Here is a 7,657-nt window from a genome sequence, read left to right as displayed (position 1 = left end):
AGAGAGAGAGAGAGAGAGAGAGAGAGAGAGAGAGAGAGAGAGAGAGAGAGAGAGAGAGACACACACACACACACACACACACACATATATATACTGATAATGAGTGAAGTAACCCAGTGTGTCTGTGTGGGAGGCGACTGCCCACAGACACATGGGCCCGGAGCCATTTTGTTGAGTAACAAAAACAATGTAAGATTTGCAGCCGGTAGGTGGGGGCAGCACACAGATCATAAGCTGAGAGATAGCACGAAATGCTGTGTATCAAATACAATACAGCATACTTCAGTGGGTGTCAACTCATTACATCATCATCCTCATTACAAAACATGTGGCACGACAGAGCAGCTTCATGTGGAAAAAAAAAAATCAAAACAAAGCACTTCAGGTCGACTGCCTACTTAAATATTGAAATGAATAATCGTGTTTTATAACGTAAAGGTTATTTTAATTGTTTTCCCACACATGCAACTGAAAGAGGTGAACACTATCAGCTGTACAGGGTTTTTTTTTTTTTTTTTTTTGCCCTTCAATAAAATAATACATTTGCTTGATAATCCCACCAGTCACAACATTACGGACATGATCCAAGAGAAGTCGTTGAAAAATTTACAGTTTTAACACAAGGTCATAGACCTCCATCAAGGTCAAGTAGATGACTGTATTTATCATTAACTATTTGATTAAACATGTGCTACCATACATAAAATAGTACTACCGCCGCTAATTACAATAATAACAATAATAAGAAAGTTCCGCCCATGCACACATTGCGCTAGACTTATGCGGGGCATGAAAATAAGGCCCAAAGTCTAAACATGAAGGTACACAACATTTTGGAGCAACCACATGTCCAATAAGAACACAGCATTTCTAATATGTACTTTATGTCCACACTTGATCTGCTCCTTGGAAGCTGCGGGCCCAAAGCTCTTGACACCCAGCGAACCAACAGTCCCATCTCCCGCTGAGCTCTTGCACCTCAGTGGCGATGCCTTGCCTGCGTGTATGCACGGCGAGCACCCGTTGAGTAGGTGGGTCTGCTGCGAGGCAGTGGGAGAGGTGGCAAAGGGGCAGATGGAACACAGAGGGAAGTTCAACCGGCAAACACGCAGCGAGGAAGGGAGGGTGGAAGGATGGGGGCTTGTGACGGCGGATACATGGGGGAGTTGAGGCTCTCGGGGTGTGGGTGAAAATGATATCAGGTGCAGGGAGGACTACAGGAAGGGAGCATGGGAGGAAGGATGCAGGGAGGGAGAAGTTTACTCATGACCTTCAACATGTGACAAAGGAAATGTTGTACAGTGGTACTCCGCATATTCATCTATGAGTTGATTTTTTTTTTTTTTTTTTTTTGAAAAACATCTTCCATTACATACAGAAAACTCTCGTGCATGTGTGGGTGTGCATTTGCGTGCGTGTGGGGTGGTGGTGGTGGTGGGGGGCACTCCAGGTAAAACTGTATTGACCCGCCTGTGCTCCCATGTGATAAATGTGGTCTTGCTGTAATGTGAAGAAAATTTGTACTTACTGCAAAATATATATATATATATATATATATATATATATATATATATATATATATATATTGTAGTATTTATGAAAACTAAAGATTACCGTGACCATTTTTCCCCCCCAAATGAAAGTGCATGCGGTTGCATTGACCAAATGTAAAAAAAGAGATCAAACAGCACCAATCCCCATGTTGTCCTACCAATTCATCTTCATTGCTCTTATCTTTTCTGTGAGCGTGCAATGGGGTATAATTATGAGTGTATAATTCTTTTCCATGCACCTGTGTATGTTTTTATATGTGTGTGTGTGTGTGTGTGTGTGTGTGTGTGTGTGTGTGTGTGTGTGTGTGTGTGTGTGTTACACATGATAATTACACAGCAGTGGACCAGTGGTGGAAGACAGTAAATTAAGTAGAGAATGATTTAGAGCCGGTCATCGGGGTGGGATGCACACTGAGAATAAACACTATGTGTGTGTGTGTGTGTGTGTGTGTGTGTGTGTGTGTGTGTGTGTGTGTGTGTGTTCTGTACACACATTTGTAGCCAGTATGAAGTGGCGGGGAGAGAAATGTGTGCAACCAAAGAGGTCATGCAAAAAAAAAAAATGTCTGCTATGGTAGCTGCAGCCGCACACTCAAAAAAACTGCAAAAGCCACAATGAAAGTCGCATCTCGCTATTGAAAAAAAAAAAGTTTTCAGATTTTACGAGGTGTCCCTGCCTTGTGGAAGGGCAGCCGTGGACTATTTTTGTGATGTTGTCCCAAATATTCGGATGGATGTCACTCTTCAAGGAAGTCATTGGGTGTTCTACATGTCAATCATCGTGGATTGAAGTATATCAAGCGGAGCCCTGTGGAGCCGAGTCGGTGCCATGTGGTGCTTCAGTAATTTTGTCTTTCTTGTTAAATGTTACGCTTAAACTTGTCTTTCAAGTTTTCAGGCAGAAATTGAGTTTTTATTTCTTTATTTTTTAAATCAGCGTACCTCCTCCTCCTCCTCCTCTTCTTCCTCCTTTCTGGAGTCATTTCTGTTTGGGCCAGCGTGGCCGGGTCCGATTTGTCACCCTCAAACCTGCAATTGTATTCAAGGCCAAATTTAGGGGTGGGAATCCAAGGGTGGGCTGTCTATGTGTCACACAACAAAGCTGCAGCTCAAGGGTGTAGCCCTCTCCCTTACATCCTCCCACCTAACCGCCTGGCATGGCTGACTTGTTTGTGTGTGTGTGTGTGTGTACGTGCATGTGTGTGTGAGCATGTGTGTGTGAAGTGAGGTCCAAAATCCTCCCCAGCCTCCTCTCCTCTTTGGTGAAGGCAGAGATTACACCCTCCCTCTCTTTCCTCCCGCCTCTGGCTGCTTTATTTGGAGACCTTCTAAGAGTTTCGCCTCCTGTCTTTAACATTGACCTTTACTGGCTTGCTTGCCCACCCCACCATTTTTTTTTTTAAATTTGTCTCACTCGCTCAGCCAAACCTGGACTTTCTTCTTCCTCATCCTACTCGTTGCCAATGTCCGAAGTTGGGCGAAGTGCCTTTGTAGTTTGCTATTACTTTGTGCTTTTTTGTCATTGGCCAGCTTTGAGACATTGTTCATGCCGTTGTTGTATGATAACATCCCTCCATTATCTTAACCGCTTTTTCCTCACGAGGGTCGCGGGCGTGCTGGAGCCTATCCGGGCTGTCTTCGAGCAGTCGGCGGGATACGCCCTGAACTGGTTGCCAGCCAATCAGATGTCAATCGATGACCGTTGAATAAGTGTGTTTTTTCCGAAGCGGGGATCAAACCGGTAGCCCTTTGCATTAGCATATTTACAGTAAAGCATTGCTACAGTAACTATTAACGTGCCCCGACGCTGAGTGACTCGGCGAACCCAAAAATGAGCAGAAGTCTGTCAGAATGTCGTCTGAGTCCCCTTCACACGGTCAAGTGGGAATAAACACCAACACGGAAGCCCTTTTGATGCGATGGGATTTGTAGAAAGTTATAAGCTGTTTTGGTGGAAGTCCCCTTTTATTACACACTAGAGAAAAACAAGTGGGCTTTAATGTCAGGAGATGATTATGGTCTACGCGCCAGGACATCCCGGTGATGTGGCTGGCGAAAGCCACGCTGAGTCACATAGCCCGCGATAGGACGCGCATGCAGTGCGACTGACACGCACCCATATGGCTGCAGTGAAGAAGAAAAAAAATACATTCAGGATATTTTCATCCTACGTGTGCATTTTAATTTGTCGTGAGTTAATTTTAGGACCACCAAAAAGAAAATAAAAAAATCGCTTTGAACAATAAGTTTGGGGTACCATTTGAAAAAAACAAAATTCTGCTGAGTTAGATTTTTATGCTGATTAAAACTAAAATCGGTATGCTGATTTTAAAATTGCAATTTTTTAATAGCACAGCAAGATTTTTTTTCCCTAAAAATGTCAATTAGGTACGTTGAACACTGTAAAAATGGTGTGCACACCTACGACAGTAACGCATGCGCCGTTTTTCCATTCCTGATTCTATGGTTGTTAACTTACGTTTCTTGCGGACCATCTCGACAGCTGCAGCTGTAATAAAGAAAAATGTTTTGTATTTCATTGTATTGCATTGTATGGACCGCCCCCCCAAAAAGTGGCCTCGGCCCTTTAATTTACACACACACACACACACACACACACACACACACACACACGCACACACACACAAACACACACACACATACCACTGAGGGCAAGGTAGCGGGAGCGGGGGTGGGGGGGGGTTGGTTTGAAGGTGCAAGACGTTGCCCGCGTGGCTTTAATTTTCACCTCCCCCACGATGACCACATGCAGTGGCTGACACAGGCGGACCCTTGCGACACCTCCTCATCCTTCACAGTGTCCTTCCTCCACCACACTTTGCGATTTTACATTTCTACCTTGTCAAGTAAGGGCTCAGTCACTTCACTCGAACATCTGTGAATGAACAAAAATGTTTAGGAATGGTTTATTTCATATTCCTTTTTTTTCCTAATGGGGAAAATGGAGCCATCTATTAACGGGAGGCGGTTACTTGGCTGATGTAGATGAAGTACATTGAAAAGTTTTTAGTAGATTTTAACCTCGACAGTGACATTCAAGCGGAATCATACCGAGAGCTGTTCCTAATATTTTGCTGTGCCCATGTTGCGAAATGAGGTGGAAAACCCAAAGTGCCAATCAAAATCTTTGCATCTCATGGGTTTTTGTGCGCGCACGCGTGTGTGTGTGTGTGTGTGTGTTTGTGAGAAGGTGTTTACTAGCTTGTGTCTTTTAGCCTGGAGGGAGCCTGAGCACAGCGCAGCTTTAATTGGCCTTCTCACGCTGTGTGAGATTCATTACTTGCGCACACCCCCAAACGCCCCCAAAACACCCCCCTAACGTACAGCCACCATTTGCAATGCATAAATGTTGAGTGGATGGGAGAAACGCTTAAACTGTTTTGATTGGCTTCACTTTTTGCACGGGAAGATGTTGAATGTGGAGTTCGAAACACTCTTATTTGAATGAGTTTATCAATAGAAATGTTGATTATGTAAATCTAATTGTAACGTGTGAGAATAAAGGCACGTTTTTTTTTCTGGAGGAAAAAGTTGCATTTGCAAATGAGTGTTTTTTTTTTTTTTAATTAAAAAAAAAAAGGTTTTCAAGAATAACATTTAGAATTTAAGAGAATGACATCCGGGTTTTTTTCCATCTGGAAAAAAGTGTCAGCTTCTGAGCCAAAAGTTGTAATTTACTTGAAAAATGGAGAAGGAAAAAAAATTCCAACTTAAAATAATAACATGGTGGGCTCTATTTTCATAGACAGCCACCATCTTTGTATTTCTGGTATATTGGATGGAATTTACAAAAAAAACAAAACATCATGTCGTAAATTAAGATTGTTTTGGGGGAAAAAATGGGATATTAGGAGAAAACCCAAACAACATTAAAGTCGCAAAACAACCGCACCACAATATGACTTGACCTCTCAAGTTTACCATGACAAACAAATGTCCCGAATCAAAGTCGACTTTCGATGGGCTCATAATTAAAAAGGTTTTTCGTTTTGTTCTTTTTTTGGTTTCCTCTTCCTTCTAACTACTAGCTTCTTATTTGGTTTCGCCAAAATAAACAGCTGTTTGGCCACTGCAAACATTAAAAAAAAAAAAGCCTATAAAACAGCAATGACCGCATGCTCAGTACAAGTGCATGCATGCAAGTGTACAGTACGCGTCGCACCGCTGTGAATGTTTGTCGAGCAGAACGTCACCCTAATTTGATAATTTGCTCACAAACGGGTGTTTATTTTACCGCCTTGGTTCAACTCTCCGGTAAAAGGCTTCACTCGATTCAGAGCAGACCTCAGATTACAACCACCTCATTTCATCACTTCTCCCATATGGCGGAATTTTATTGGATACGTGCAATGAGGAAAAACCCAAATATGCTGTGAAATAACATCTTAGGTCAATTTGTCATAATTGCAAAATTACAAACTGTACACAGAAGTGCGAAAAAAAGTTCCTCAAGTAATAAGGATCAGTCAAAAAAAATACCAAAAAGGCATAACTTGCAGGAGAGAAATGTATGTTGTTGCTTTGTACAAAAAGTCAGGACATGCCGGAAAAAAGTTTACTTTAACAACAAAAAAAAAAAAGTAATTTATGAGAATAAAACTGTACAGGTTTTTTTGGTTGTTGTTTTTTTTTTTGTTATTGTTGTAACATAATTCGTTATTTCATGAAAACATAAACTTATGAGGATAAATCAATATTTGTTTTTCCAGTAAAAAAACCCCCCAAAAAATCTAAAAAGAAATAATAAATCATATCACTTCAAATCGTTCAGCACGGCTTAGCATTTTCATAAATTACACGAATAAAAAACAGCATCGCCCTCAAAATGTAGCAGTTTTTGTTCTACTTATTACAGTGCATATGTTTGTACAAAATCCACTTGAGGAGTTCCTGCAAAAAGGTTCTTGGATGTGCAATGCTGCGTTTAGCCATAGGGGGCGCATGTTATCGCTGCATGCGTTGAAAGGTACCCTACCAGAAGCAAAACTTGCAAGCAATTTCTTGGACCCCCCTGACATGAATCCTACACGAATAAAGTAAGAGCCGGCTTTTCGGATGTCTTACGAACGTCTTTATCATCCAACTTTCTGGACCTCCTCCCTGTTCTCCTCCCATCTTGGCGTCATGCAACAGAAGCGGCAATGATGTCACTGTCAAAGACATACACAGAATCATTAGTTCCTGCGTGTTAAACCTGTCATGTCCACCAAGTAACAGTCAACCCCCCCCCCCACGCACACACACACACTCCCCCAAGGGGAGTCTCGAGGGCGAGGTCAGCGCCTCAAGCTGCAACTGCTTCTCAAGCAGGAATGGCATCAGTTATGGACGGGCGGAGGGATGAGGACATGGAAAAGGAGTTGGGGTAGGGGAGTTAGGGCGGGCGGGGGGCTGCATGTAACAGTCATCGTCTCATGACTAATTCTTAATGTCACACACACAGCTGAACGCCTGTGTAATGTTTGCAGAGATACAAAGTTGTTTCAGTGCTCAGGTGCTTTTGTGTCATTGGCTGATCAGTCATAAGAACCGGGGCCAAAAAAAAAAAACTCCATTATTCATTCATCCATCCATTTTCTGATCCGCTTTATCCTCACAACGGTGGCAGGGGTGTGCTGGAGCCTATCCCAGCAGTCTGCGGGCAGTAGGTGGGGGACACCCTGAACCCATCTCGCAGGGCACACAGAGACGAACAACCATCCGCGCTCACACTCACACTCACACCAAGGGACAATTTGGAGTGTTCAATCAGCCTGTCGTGCATGTTTTTGGAATGTGGGAGGAAAAGGGAATACCCGGAGAAAACCCACGGGGAGGACATGCAAACTCCACACACGAAGGCCGCAGCTGGAATCGAACCCGGTACCTCTGCACTGTGAGGTCGACGCACTAACCCCTCGTCCACCAGGCCGCCCTCCATTATACAATGAGGAGGGCGGGGGTGGGGGTGGGGGGGGGACCAATTTAAAATTAACTTTTTTTTTTTCCAGGGAAAACATTCTGAACATTTTGTACACATTCTTACTTAATCCTCGCAAGAAGTTCCCATTTTACAAATGGTGATATAAAATCCATCAGCTCTC

Source organism: Hippocampus comes, unplaced genomic scaffold (genome assembly GCF_001891065.2).
Source record: "Hippocampus comes isolate QL1 unplaced genomic scaffold, H_comes_QL1_v1.1 scaffold30, whole genome shotgun sequence".
NCBI lineage: Eukaryota > Metazoa > Chordata > Actinopteri > Syngnathiformes > Syngnathidae > Hippocampus > Hippocampus comes.
Note: the sequence above shows the minus strand (reverse complement) of the source record.